At 43.6% G+C, this 14,970-nt stretch overlaps 1 protein-coding gene across 1 annotated transcript in view; it reads right to left on the reverse strand.

The window, feature by feature from the left end:
- Nucleotides 1-14,970, reverse strand: part of TENM2 (teneurin transmembrane protein 2) — a 1,113,792-nt gene that overhangs the window by 1,075,483 nt on the left and 23,339 nt on the right. The window contains exons 2-3 of the mRNA XM_048487386.1: nt 5,814-5,928; nt 5,049-5,202 (exon numbers count right to left, since the gene is read on the reverse strand). The gene's annotated coding sequence lies outside the window, so the exon portion shown is untranslated. The remainder of the gene's footprint in view (nt 1-5,048; nt 5,203-5,813; nt 5,929-14,970) is intronic.

Raw genomic sequence — 14,970 nt, forward strand, 5'->3', positions numbered from 1 at the left:
CAACAAAAGAAATAAACTGAATTTTAGGATAAGTTAAATGAATACCCATGGGAAAGGCTTAATAATGAGATTAAACAAAAATACTCTACGCTACCACATTGTAAAGAAAATGGGCTAGTTTATATATGCATGCTTTCCATCCTCACCCCCTCTTTAATAGATGCAATTTTCACAGAACTAACGCACAAAACAGAACTCAATTGCTGTCTTACACAATTCTTTTTTGTAATAGTCTAATTCAATTGGTCACATCAGGGGGATCCCACATTCATAAATATCTGTGTTTAGGCAAAGGACGGATATTATGTCTGTGACTCATAACGTTTGTTTTGTGTTTTGCTTTTCAGTAATACTTGACTTCAACAGTATGTTGCTTCAAACAAAAGTGGGTGTAAAGATACTCAGCATAATGGAAGGGGCCAGGTTTAATTCCCTTAATCACTTGGTCAGGGCAGCAGAATCAACGATGCACATCTGTTCACTTCAGAACGCACATCTAGTTTTCTCTGTTATATAAGAAATGAATCCAAGGTCATTATGCTGTTCCTAGCCTGTATTTGCTTGGAATACTGAATCAACTGATAAAATCCCAAAAGCAACTGTGGATTGACTTGTGACTTGACAAAGGGGTGATTCCAAAACAAAGTTATGACAATTATGTTATAAAAGCCACTTTTAATCGGGAGTCAGGAGCATCATTTACAGACTATGTTATACTCAGAATTTTCAATGAGGAAATATGGCTTTTTTAGGAAAAGTTTCACAAAATTGAAAAGACAGTGGTCTAGGGAAAGGGATTGGGGGGGTGCAAACTTCAAAATGAAGAAATATTTATTCAAAATTTTGGTGAGAAGTAGTAGTGGCAGCAGTAAATGCCATCTTAATCCCAGATGCACTTTAGCAACCCACCTTAAACCAACAGACAAAAAACAAGTACTTAAGATAAAAATATTTATTGGCAGACCATTTCATACTAGAGCTGGAAAATTACACGTTCTAGCATAAACCATTCTTAAGATCACTACATGCGAATTCTGCTGCATCTATGCAAATAAAAGCAGGTCAGTAAACTAAAAGTAAGTTAAATTTGTACCAGTATGACCTTTCTGAGAAACAAATTACAACAGAGCACTTAGGTGCACTAATCCTGCATGCCATATCACACCAGAGCTTCCCACAACAAGCACATAAAGTGTGAATGATTTTAATGTGCTTTCAAGTACACATGCCTTCAAGATCTAACTGACCCATAGCTCACCAAAGCATATCTGACATTCACACTTGAAATATCAGCTGCAAGAAATATGATATATGACCCGTGTTTTTGTACCAAACACATGCCAAGTAAAGAATATACCCAAAAAGGAATATTCTCTGATATTGGTTCATTCTTTAATAACTAGAACTGTAAAATGCTAGGTCCATGAAGAAACAAACTAATATTGTTTGGTTATGTTTCACTGGGAATCACTGAACATGCTCTTTTGATTTTTTTTTTGTTTCTGTCTGTTGTCTTTGTTAATGGTTTTGATCTGCCCATTTTGGTTTCTGTATCAATGTTATTTCTTTTGCATGTTAACATAATTTATTCATAGAACACATACAGTTTATATACATAAAGCTGTGTGATGCACAAATGATATCAAAATGTGGGTACATTTTATGCAAAAGTTTCAGCGTCAAAAGAAAAAAACAGAAAATGAAACAAAAGATTTGAGGTGTGAAATTTGATCTGTCACCCCCAATTGTTACTTCTCCATATGCAACAAATCTGAATTCCCCACATCTGCCAAATGGATAGGCATGGTATCAATATTTGATCTGCACAGGTGCAATTGCATGGGCAGCAGATTGCAGGTGTGTGCAATGATTACTCCTCAGTTTCTAGCCCAAAAAATAAAATCAAACCCTCTCTACAAACATTCTGAATGAAATGACAAGATTTAAATAAAGACAAGTACTGGATATTCTTAAGCTTCAAGGTAAGCTTAATAGAGCTTTCCTCCATTTCCCAATCTTAGTAGAAAGATGCATAGTTGAAAGAGTTCATCTCTGAAATCAGCAGAGCAGGTTCCACCTAGCCAATTGGGGTTGACTGTCTGGAACAGAGACATTTTCGTTTATAAGTTAGTAAAAGGTCAAATGTGTGAACTTTTACAAATAGTTTTTTTTTATTATTTGAGTGAAGAATCTTTTGGGAAGAATCCTTTGTGTTTCCCAAACAATATGATCTGAAAAAGAATCCATTAAAAGATTCAGCTGCTATATACCAATCCAGATGAAAGACGGCCAGTCTATGACATACTATGTGGTCATTTTCCTTTATATAATCTCAACAGATAGAGAAGCGTCTTATGTTCTGCTAGGGATATTAAAATAACTGCTGTTAATTGTTATATCTTGGGGGCTTGTACTGTTAAAACTTTGTTTTATTGGGTCTCAGGGGTGTACCTGCCCGAGAGACAGGGGGTATCCCCTATCCCAGGTGCAGCACATCAGGTCACATGGGGGGAATTGCACACACACCCCGAAGCCTGCTGTGGGCCTGCCAGGCATCCTTGGCTCGAGGGGCACTTTGTCGAACATACAGCAGGCTGACGGCCTGGCGCTGGCTTCTGTCGGCCTCCCCACCTCTATCGGAGGTCAGCCTACAATAGAGGTGGGGGTGGCAACCTGCCACAGACCCGCCAGGTGCCTCTCGAGTTGAGGAGCACTTCAACGGGTTTGCAACAGGCTGCTGGCCTGGCACAAGCTTCTGCCAGCCTCCCCACCTCTATGTGAAGCCACCCTATCAGTAGGGAGGCAAGGGAGTGCAGGACCTGGCGTCATATGCCTGCTGAGCTGCTTGCCGCCTCCTGAATCCAACCCCCTGGCCTTTCTGCAGGCTTGCAAAGGTAAGTGGGCCACAGGGGGGTGGGCGGGCACCAGGAGCAGGTGTTGCCCCCAGGCACCATTTCCTTCCAATACGCCTTTGTCATGTCTTTTTTTTTTCCTGTTTGGTGACTTGCAATGCCTTTTAACTAAGCATGAAGACAGTCTGAAATACCTTGCTTCAGCTTAATCATTAATGTGGTAGGAAAAAGACTGTGTGTTGTTGGGCTTTTGGAGGTCGCAATCACATCAGCATTCCTAATGCCTGTGCCATCCCATCCAGGTGTTGTGCTGGGCCATGACTGATGAGGCAGGCAGAATGAATCAGGAGCTGGCAGGCGCAGGGAGACCTAGCCCTGTACACATCATAGCTGAGGAGTAGGAAGGGGTGGGGCCAGAAATCAAGGGTCTGTGTCCATGGCATATGCTCCCATTCCCTTAAAGTGACTGGGCACTGTTGTCGGTCCCTAGGTAGCTAAAGAGTTGGCAAGTGCCCTAGCAATCCCCCTTCTGCTCAGACCACAAACAGGCCCTTAGCTTAAGCAATGCAAAGTCTGTAATCATCTTAAAAGCCACCACAAGGATATCTGCCCAGTGACAAGTCTCATCTGCACCCAAGAGGGAACACCTCCCAGCAGCCTGGGCACACTGCCTAGGCAATTCCTACGCTGCCACTCCTGGCTACCCCCATCAACAGTAGAACTGAAGAGGGAGTTGATGGTATGGACTCAGATGTGGTGGTATGAAGCACCACTCTCAGATCACCCACTGAGCTCCTCAAAGGGCCAGAAGACTGGAATGCGATTCAGTCCACTCTGGGTGCTCACATTCAACTTCCAAAGCAATCTATCCATGCCCAGAGACTGTCATTTGAAATCCATTCTGCATTTAAGTTTAGTGTGCAGTAATCCATGCAAGTAATTTGCCATTTTTAGCTGTCAGTAGGACTGATGGTCATTGTTCCCATTGGGCAATCCTGTCAGTCATTTTAGCACATCACCTGTAAGTGCAATTCTGGCTGTCCTCAATGACCCTTGGACATCAGCAACCCCTTCAGGTGCCTATCAATTGCGACCATAGACACAGCCAATCCCTCCATGTCCTAGAAGAAAGCATCCCTGTTATAGTATCTAGTCACCCCCCTCAACTACCAGTGCTTTCTCCATCCCCCCCCCCGCCCCGACCAAAGAAACTGAATTTGCCCACAGCATTGGCTCCCCTTAGCCATTGACTCCAGGGACATCCTCAATCCCTGCCTCTTCAGTGGTACCTTCGCAGATGTCTTCTCGCAGGATGATAGATTGCTCCTTTTATGGAGGAGACCAAAATATTAACTTCATCTTTGTGCTCTATTCATTGCTTATTGTTCTCATCTCCTCCACTTAATGAGCATAACAGACCTGTGAGGTTAGACTGAGAGTATGCACCTGGCCCAGGGTCACACAACTAGCTTCCACAGCAAAGGATGGATTTAAATCTGAGGCTTCCAGATCCTAGTATCCCTCTCTAACCACCACACCAAGCCGATTCATTCTCTTAGACCTGGCAATCCCCCTTCACACAGCAGTCTGTGTGTTGCGGGGGGGGGGGGGAGATCAGCCTTGTAGGTGCTGCTCGAACTCTGCTGTTTGGCTAATGAACATGATGGGGGACCAATGACACCTGTATAACTATCCACAGCCACCTGAGAGCACTCCCCCTTGGACATGTAATCAGTTAATTCCTAGGGGGAGTCACAGATGGGGAAGGAAAAGCGTGGGAAAGGGAGAGGTGCAGAACACCTAACATGCAGTCAGAAGCAACCAGACAGAGACACAGCTGTGACACAACAAACTTTACTGAACTGCAGATCATGGCAAGGTCTGAAGATTCTAGTTGCCACTCCCCTGGAGCTATGGGGAATGGGACTCAGGTTACTCTGGCACAATATGCATCTATACAGGTGGAACTTGGAAGAGGTGGCTTGGTCCAATGCTCCAGTCCAGTGAGGACAGCAGACTGATCAGAGTGTGTGTGGGTAGGATGGGACTTTACCTGTAAGAAAGCAAAACAGAGACATGTGCAGCATGGCCAGGCATGAGTGCCATGCTGGGCTCAGCCATGGATTTGTCACCCTGAAAGGGTTTACAAATGCAGCTCCTTGAGGCAGATGATGGTGCCATCTGAACTACACTCACCAGTTCAGCAACGGCTTGAGATCCATTCACCACAGCACCTCCAGCTCTGATGCTGCAAGGAAATGAGTTAAAGGGTTTCCTGACAAGCTGGTCCAACATACAGAGTGGGGCAGCTGGCAGATTCCCCCACCAAAAACCACTGACAAATTGTGCTCTGCCAAGGGGAAGGAACAAAAGACAGGATTATTATGAGGATAAAACAGAGAAAGAAATCACCAGAAATGATGCATGTTATGTACAATGCAGAATTAAACAACACTTTACATTTCCTTTAGTATTCCTTTTAAAACCTTTTTTTCTTTTCACGCTGTAGTCACATGAATGCTTTTCTACGGATAATGGGGGAGGGGGAGAGAGACTATGCTGACTTTGTAACCCTCTTCCCTTTGTTTCACTGAAAATGCACTCAAGTTTCAATTGTATGCTTCTACACAGATCTCTTTTTAAAAGGTAGTTAGAAGCCACTAGGTTGTAGTTGGAAGGGTGAGTTTAGATCAGGTCAAGAACAGGGATGGACAGTTTTTTCCCCCCAATCCTTTCTCCTTTCACTTCCATCATCCCTGATAGAATCTGTCCCTCCTAAGGCTATCTGTCTCGAGAGAGAAAGAAAAAAGAAAACAAGCAAAACTGAAGTGGCTATATTATTTCACTAATGCAACTAATAGCAGAAAGTGTATGTGTTGGGTTTAATTAGGAAAATAACACGAACAGAGAAAAGGTTAAAATGCATCGGCCAGTAATGTAAGGGGGAAGTTGGATACTCACCTTTTTCAGAGCTGAACTCTGGTTTAAACTGGGTGTCGCTTGGTTAGGTCATGGTGGAGCACTCAGAAGCAGAAAGTAACAATGCCCTGTTGTCGCTGTTGGTCAACAGATATGGCTATGGAACAAGAATGAAATTTCATGCCTTGTGCAGTAACTGCATTCACATTTGTCAAAAGAAGCAGCTACTGCATTTGAGCAGTCATGAAAGCTTTACAGAAAGAATAATTTTCCGAAAGTAGTTTTTTTCAAAGCTGAAGAGGCCTAACAACACTATGATGCAAGTACACGGATCCAATTAAGTGGTAGCAAAAGGCGCTTGCTGATGTAGATAATTTCCACATCGCCCTTCTCCAGCTACTCCTCAGTTTTTTGAAAACCAAACAGTAGGGGTTTCAGGACCCTCTTAGACAAAAAGCCACACAGCTATGGCTATGAAGTGAGGAGAGAGAATCAGGAGACATCATTGTATGATCCGAGCAGTACCTCTGATGTCAACGTACATTTTGCTGGCATAAGAACGAAATGGCAGCACACTTAACCAGCCCCCTTCACTGTAACTCCCTAGAATACATGTCATTTTGTTCATGTGGGTCTTCTAATGTCCAATATAAAAGGTTTTTCTGGAGATCTTAAGGAGTAATGGAGACTAGGAAAGGTATGTAAATAGGTGCTTGCTTTATGTTGGATCCAACTCATGCATATTAAATAAGGGCAGAAGAAGTGAACTGTCCATTGGTTGAGGCTGTTAAAAATAGTCAACCTCACTGACGACTTTTCTCACTACTGTTCTGATGACTAAGTGGCAACTGAACGGAGCACTCAAATGAAATACCCACCATTTCCTCAGACATTGCTACTGCACCAGCAAGACAATTCATAAGCAAGCGTCCTGAACAGAATCACAGTCTTACACAAATATCATATAAGATTAAAATTTATTGATCTCACTGATACTTTCATTTAAGTATATTAAGTTGTTTTGTCATGCTTAGGATCAGGATTTATTATTCAGTTAAAGAACCATTTATAAAGGGCTTACTAAATGCAAATCTGTATACAACAGGACCCCTCAGAAGAACACTTTTGGAATTAGAACTCAGCAAATCACTATCACAGTCCAAATTCATAGGTCTTTAAATGGTTTATATAAAAAACATCAAATTTATAATCTATTCAAATGAAGAACTGCATTTGTGTATAAGACATAAAATATTTTTACAAAGTATTTTAAATGCCATTTTAATTTGTTCTCAACCATATGTATACAAATATTGATATACTAACAAATATAGTGAGAAAGTGCAAGACATAATTTAACGTAAAAATCTAATATCCACATTATTCAATAAGAGTATTCAATATGTCCATACATCAGCATAAGTTTATAGATCTTCTGTATTACGAAATGGCTCAAATGATCTTTATGATACTCTGTCCCACCGAAAGATATAAGTAGAATTGTGAATTTATCCGCTGCCACTTCTTCCCTCCAAACTTCCCCACGCTCTGAACATTAAGCTGGGCACAGCATCAGCTCTCTTAAGTCCCATCCAACCCTTCTCCAACCCTCCCGCACCCAAAATACCAAGCCAGCACCAGCCTTCCCAAGTCCCCTCCAATCACCATCACCCACCACAAACACCAAGGGACTATTTTCAACTGCAGGAGCATGGTACTCTCTCTTTTCCACCGAAGCACTACTGATCGCATTTCGATCTTTTTGTGAGAAAGGATATAATACAGAATAGTACTTACTGTGCCTTTGTGCACTTTGACAATAGATTATATGTATCTTTCTGCAATTTTGCATCTAGTACACAGTACTTACTGTGCCTTTGTCCACTCTTAGCAACAACATACTATATGTACCTTGCTGCAATTCTAAATCTAATACACAGATGATAAATTGCCCTTTTTTATTATCACTACATACCTACCTCATCATGGTTGCCAGGTCCCTGGTGGAGGGAAGGGATCTGCCATTCCTGACTTCAGAAGAAGAAGAAGAAGAAGAGTTTGGATTTATATCCCCCCTTTCTCTCCTGCAGGAGACTCAAAGGGGCTTACAATCTCCTTGCCCTTCCCCCCTCACTACAAACACCCTGTGAGGTAGGTGGGGCTGAGAGAGCTCCGAGAAGCTGTGACTAGCCCAAGGTCACCCAGCTGGCGTATGTGGGAGTGTACAAGCTAATCTGAATTCCCCAGATAAGCCTCCACAGCTCAGGCGGCAGAGCTGGGAATCAAACCTGGTTCCTCCAGATTAGATACACGAGCTCTTAACCTCCTACGCCACTGCTGCTCCACTTCTTCAAGCAGCAGTGGAAGATTTTTTAATGACTGTGAGGCGAAAAGTGCAACATCATTTCCAGGGAGAACCACAGAGTTTCCTAGAGAGTCATGACTTCACTTTTGACTCTTCCTGAAAATGGCAACATCATGCTGTTACTGATAGCCACTCCCACCCACATATCCCTGCCGGTTTTCTGCTGGTTGCTATGCTGTGCCTGAAAACTCTACAGTGATATGAGATCTTTACAAGGGTTTGAAGCTCTTCCATATATATTATGACCAAGCTAAATGCTGTGGATCCTAGAATGGTTGCAGTATCTAAATATCTAATTCCCAATTGTGACCCCCATCTACAGCTTAAATATTATCCAAAAGAGATGTTTCTTCAAACTTGGGGTACTCCCTAAGTTTGCAGAAAAATCTGAGAATGAAATAAACAAACATGCATTTTAAATTCCCTCCAAAATAAAAAGCATTCTTGAATCTACCTATGTCAGGCTTCCAGAGGAAGTGCAGACCAGGAGTCTGGTAAGCTACTGAGGGAGGGAAACTTTGGCACATTAGTTCGAAGAAAGAAAGGGAGCCTTGTCACACCTGCCTGGACTGCTTCAAGCAAGCTGCCAAGGGAAGTGCTGTTAGGAGGAAAAGGCTCTGCATACCTGCCTATCCAGCTCTGGTGAGCCACTAAAAGTAAGGCGCGGGGGGGGGGGGGGGGGAGAGAGATCCTGCAAAGAGATGGGGGTATGGGGAGGAAGCGAATGAGGGCAAAACAGGATAGCTACTTCCACAAGTTTCCTATAGTTCCCCAATTGCTTGCTTCTAATGTTCAGACTGATTTTTTTACAACTGCTAAACTACAGGTTTCCATGAATAAAAAAATTGAAAATAACACTCAATTTATGAGTTACTTTTAAATTTTTAAATATTTTGAAGCAATTTTAGAACTACATACTATATCAGGGAGAAAATATTTTAAGAGACTATATGCTACCAGGATTAGAAAACTATTTACACCCTGATTCAGCAATGGAGACTCATATCAGAAAGCCTGCATATATGTAGCATTTGCTGGTGTAGGCAATGTAAGCATAAATGAGATGAACTAAATAATTTGCACTTTAATGTTGTAAAATGTGCATCTCTGTCCACATCCTGTTAAATTCTCTGTTCAGATATAGACAGGATAAAGTTTGCTTAGTTCTGCTAAATCATGTGCTATAGACCTGTCACTAGAGCTGGACTGGGGTGTTACATAGCTGTGTTTTTTAATAATACACAGTGCAGACTTTCTCTACAGTTTTCTTACACATCTAGGGCTATTTCCGCACGGGCGGAATACAGCATCCCAGGGACACTAAAAACAGTGTCCCTGGGGAGGGGTTTGCACGGCCTCGCAACCCCCGAGTGGCGCGAAGCAGCTGTTTCCAAACCTCGCTCCCTGGGCAAGGTTTTTTGGAAACAGCGGCTTCCAACCGCTACTATGCAAATGGCAGCGGCTGGAAGGCGCCATTCCCCCCCTTTCCCAAACGCCTTACCATCCCTCTGATCTGCCAGTGTGTCGCCCAGGCTAGGGGACACGCCCCTTCTGCCCTGCGACTCCAGAGTTGTCACGCATGGCAGGGGGCGTGTCCACTGGCCTGGGCGACGCACTAGAAGGTTGGAGGGACAGTAAGGCGTTCGGATGACGGCGCAGCCTCATATACGCCGATGCACCCCCTGAGCGTGGCCGTGCGGAAACGGCCTAGCGTTCAGCAAATCTAGCATTCAGCTCTGACCCCATGAACTTCAAAAGTGGCATGGCAGAATTGACTGTTGGGCCTGTCTAGGCGAAGCCCAGCATTCAGCTCTCTCCTACTTGCTGCCTTCAAGCCCACATAGACATCAGAAGTAGGGGCATGAGCTGAATGCTGGGCCCACACAGGCCAACCCCAGAGTTCAGCTCTCTGCCGCCTACTGTTTCCAAGCCCATGTGGACTTCAGAGGCAGACTTCATCAGTTAAGCGAGGGAGAAAGAGAAGAGAGACCACTCCTCCCCCCATTATTTTAATGACCGCAGGCAGATGTAGTCTAAAACATTCCAGAAAATTTAGAATTTTTCAGAATCTCCTTATCAGCTCTCTTAAATTGCTGCCTTTTTTGGCCAAAAATAAACCTCCCAAAAGCGGAAGCAAATTGGGTGGAGGATATTTTTTAGTTCAACTTTATCTAAATACACAGCCCTAGTCAGTTGTCTAATGTTCTAGTTCAGGGGTAGGGAACCTACGGCTCTCCAGATGTTCAGGAACTACAATTCCCATCAGCCTCTGTCAGCATGGCCAATTGGCCATGCTGGTAGGGGCTGATGGGAATTGTAGTTCCTGAACATCTGGAGAGCCGCAGGTTCCCTACCCCTGTTCTAGTTCAGCGGGTTTTTTTAAAAAAAATCACAAATCCATCTACGTTGCAGTTAATTAATAAGATCTGATAGAAGGGGGACAGTCCTCTCTAGCATTTTTGCTGCTCCTACTAGATTTATAAGTAGCCTTTGATACAGAGGCCTGTATCATCATGCTGAGAATGGCAGTTGGAGAGTTGCGACTGTTAAGAACTGACAGCTGAATGACAAAGAAGTTTGCGGACAGAACCTGGAGACAGCAGGAAGAGCAGCAAGCTATCTGGCAGAATAGTGTCCTTTGGAGTGAAAAGGAACACATTTGGGTGTTGGATCAGGAAATTCCATAACCAGTTATCTAGGGAAATAGCTCTGAGGTTGATAGAGTGTTTAACTGGAAATAGCTCTGGTGAAAGGAGTGATTCCAGGCCAGCTTAAATGAGAAATTGGGAAATTCCTCCAGTGATTCCAGGCCAGTTAAATGAGGAATTGGGAAAACAGGGATGTTCCTAACTCCTCCAGCTAAAGAACCACTGCATAAAAGAAGCTTAAGTTTTAAAACAAACCAGTGACTGCCAAGAGAAATCATTCTCAGTAGAAGAGAGAAGAAGAAGAGTTTGGATTTATATTCCCCCTTTCTCTCCTGTAGGAGACTCAAAGGGGCTTACAATCTCCTTGCCCTTCCCCCCCTCACAGCAAACACCCTGTGAGATAGGTAGGGCTGATAGAGTGCCGAAAAGCTGTGACTAGCCTAAGGTCACCCAGTTGGCATGTGTGGGAGTACACAGGCTAATATGAATTCCCCAGATAAGCCTCCACAGCTCAAGTGGCAGAGCGGGGAATCAAACCGGGTCCCTCCAGATTAGAATGCACTTGCTCTTAACCACTACGCCACTTCTGACTCAGTATATAAGATATTGCATGCAACTCTGGAAACTGAACAGGGAGGGACGAGATGTCCTCCGGCCTACCAGGAGAAAGGCCCTTCACAGTAAGTGCCAATGGACCTTTCTCCTGGAGGCCGAGAACATCTCGAATGGGACCTACCAAAGCAGTGCCCCCCTTTCTCTTCAGGAGGACCTTAATAGTTTTCAGATCCATGCTGTAGTTCCTGACATTTTCTTAGCCCATTTCTCTATTGCAGCGCTCTTGGGACTGAGGTAGGCTGGACAGCTGCCGCATTGTCTGCTGGACCCCTCTGTAAGGACTTCCAGGCCAGTCCCTGGGTGGATGGGGGAACCCCTTCCTGCAGCTGACCTGATTGCCTCGGCTATTGACTGGGTAAAACTCTCCCTGATCAGGGAGAAAGAAGCATCAGCCGTTCTGAGGGCTCTGCACCTTTTTCCTGCCAAAAAATGGCGCCTGCAACTTTCCCTCACATGAGAGACTTGACTGCACATGATCACTCTCCACATACAAAAAAAGCATACAACAGACATATGGAGCTGAAGCGGTTAACAGATTAACAGATGGTGGGGGAGGGGGTGAAACGACTACACAAAAACACAATCATTCACACACAGGACAAAAGCCTAAGCTGAGGAGTGAGAGAAAAAACTTTGCTCTCCTAACAGAGGCAGGAACGAAACTGGCTAGAAAGGGGAGAGTGATGCCTAAAGAGGAAATGACAAAATTGAAGTTCCTGCCTCCTAAAGATACAGGGCATTAAATTTTTACCAACCCTAACTGTAAAAAAAAAACCCCTACCATTCAGGGCTGCCTATGATCCCCACCAGCCCAGCCAAGCATAGGTTGCACAGCTGCCATACCACTAAATCAGCAAAGCCCTGGATCCACTGGCAAGCCATCCACAGTGGCTTCTGTGAACCATTGGCATGTCCATCTAGCTGCAGTCAGGCTGGAAGATAAGCAGGGGAAAAGTGGAAGATGGCATCCCCCCTCCCTGTGAGTTTCACAGGCCTCCCCCTACAGCTCTGGGCAAGCAGGTCCAGGTAAGTCCAGTCCAGTACCTTTATTAGGCATATATGGTAAGTTGGCAACACAGCAAAGCTGGGGGAGGCCTCACCACACCCACGTGAAGAGGCTCTGAGTGATCAGGCCAGATAGCGGGGTGGAGGAAAAAAGAGGCCTTGTCACACTTGCCCAGAGAGGCTCTAGGAATGTCAGCAAGTAATCAAGATTTGAAGGAAGGAGGCCTGGAGATGTGATGGCAGAGGGAAAATGGGATTCCTTCCATAAGTTTCGGAGGCCCCCATTTATGGAGTTTTTACTGCAAACCGACAGAAGAAAGAGGACTATCTAGCCATCTGGGTATTTGATTCTCATTTCAGAGTACCACCCTACAACTTCCATTGGGATGATTTCAGTGACTTCTGGGTAAGTCCTCTAGAATTATATTATCTGGTTAAAACATTTTCCCCCAAACTTCTTAGTTTACCAGATAATACAAATTAATGATGTACATAGTGTGTACTGAAATATCAAAACAAGGGAAGTGGAAGAGATTATCTCATTCAAACTATGGTCTTTTCCATACACTCACCCTACTCCTGATTTTCTCGCAAGTCAATCCACAAGCACTGGAATCAGTTTGGTTATGGTTCTTCCACACATCTGCCCTCCCTTTGCATTTTCAGATGTGGTGTCAGTTTATTTTCTTCCGCAGGCCCCTTAATAATGAGGATGCTGTTGTCAGGTTTCATACCACTTCCCTTTTTTAAAAAAAACAAACACTAAAATAACAACATATTGTTGGACCATTGTAACATTGTAACAGGTTCTCTGAATTCTCCTTTCTTCTTTTAAAAAAAGGTAGGTCTCATTCACATGCAGAGGTGTGCCTTTTTTCTTATATCTCCTAAGAGAAGGGGCAAGATCCATCCTTTTAAAAATGAAACCTGGAAATTCTGAGAACCTGCTAAGTTTATGGTTCAATGCTCCAAAGAAGTATTGATATTTTAGTGGTATTTATAATAAAAGGGGAGGAATCATTCATTTTCAGGGTAGGCATGGACAGGGGGAGGTGAGGAAGTAGTTTGACTGTATCAGTCCAAAAACTAAAAAGTGGACTGAAGGGCGATGCGAGTGGACAGGACTAACAAAGGAAGTGAATAGAAACATTATGTGTGAAGAAAAAAACCTTCAAATTTGGCTTCTAGAAAAACACTAAGATAAAAGTGGAGTCAAAAAGCTCAGGAAAAAATGGCGGGGGGTGAGGCAAAAGAAAAAGTGAAAACTAAAGGCACAAAAAAAGTGTGTGGAAATCAGGAGATAAACCACAGGGCCAGAACCAACAAAAAATCCCATGTGGTAAATTCTAAATTTATACCTACAGTCTGTCAGGATGCTCTTGTTGGGAGGGGGGAAATGTCTGGGAGTGCTTTTGCAAGTGCATTGCTATCAACGGTGCTGGCCTTGTAGTTCCGCAGCTAGGAAGGGCCTCCAGGCTGGACGCTTCTGACTCTCTCTGTTCCCATGTGGAGGAGGGGATTATTTACCCATATTATCAACTGCTTGGCACCTTTTTGTCAAAACTGTCTTCTTTTGTCTATTTAGATTTAGATTTTAAAATGAAATCCTTGAAAACCTACAAGCATTTTACTGCCTGAGCGGGGGAGTGACACAGTCATAACTAAGTTTATACCTGCAGTCATAACAGAATTAGTACTCTGAAACGACATTAAAAGATGATACTTGTTAATGATTCAAAAGCTAACCGCTGTCAAAGCTTCATCATAATTGCTTACAGAAACAGCCCTGGACTTACCTGGGGCTCCATTTTGCAGCTACAGGGCTGGAGGCGATAGAGGGTAAGCCAGGCTCAAAACCTCCAAGCTGAGAGTGAAAAGCTGGGTGGATGGGGACCTCTCAACAACTTTGATCAGTCACACTCTTCTTCCAAGCTGGCTGGGAAGGGGGCAGAGTTCTGGGTGTTCTGGGAACTCCTGGGGATGTAACCTTGCCCACTCCTTCCCTATTTAATTGAGATGATGTTGGGGTCTCAACCCTGGGTCTTCTCTGGCTTTCCTACCCAGTCCCCCTTGCATTTTTATTTGTTACCAGTTGCATTAAGTTATTTTCTTATGTCATGCACTACTTTGTCATCAAAGTTTGGGTAGACAGTTTGATTCACAAATTCAGTCCTAACCATAGAAATACATCAGTACAGCAATAATGCTTGCAGAATTCAACCAATAGGAGGCCAGGGTTGGGCAGCATCAGGGCGTGTCATGATGGAAGAAGTAAAAGCTTACAGAGTACCCTCACAATTTGCTCCTCTCCCTGACAACCAACAAAAGCAAATAGAGTAAGTTGTTATTCCCACTTGTTACACAGGCCAATGATCTTGGGGATGGAACTCAGTAATGTTCTCAAAAATTACAGAAGTGCCCAAACGTTCAACAAGGCTGAGGACCCCCAGCATAGATAAAATTATTTATGCTCACCTAGTACTCTACTCTCACAGAATATAAGATTTCAATTAACTGTGCAATCAATACTAGCACATCAGTATCTATATATTTCACAAGAAACAGT

The sequence above is a fragment of the Sphaerodactylus townsendi genome, linkage group LG03, assembly GCF_021028975.2.
Source record: "Sphaerodactylus townsendi isolate TG3544 linkage group LG03, MPM_Stown_v2.3, whole genome shotgun sequence".
Lineage (NCBI taxonomy): Eukaryota > Metazoa > Chordata > Lepidosauria > Squamata > Sphaerodactylidae > Sphaerodactylus > Sphaerodactylus townsendi.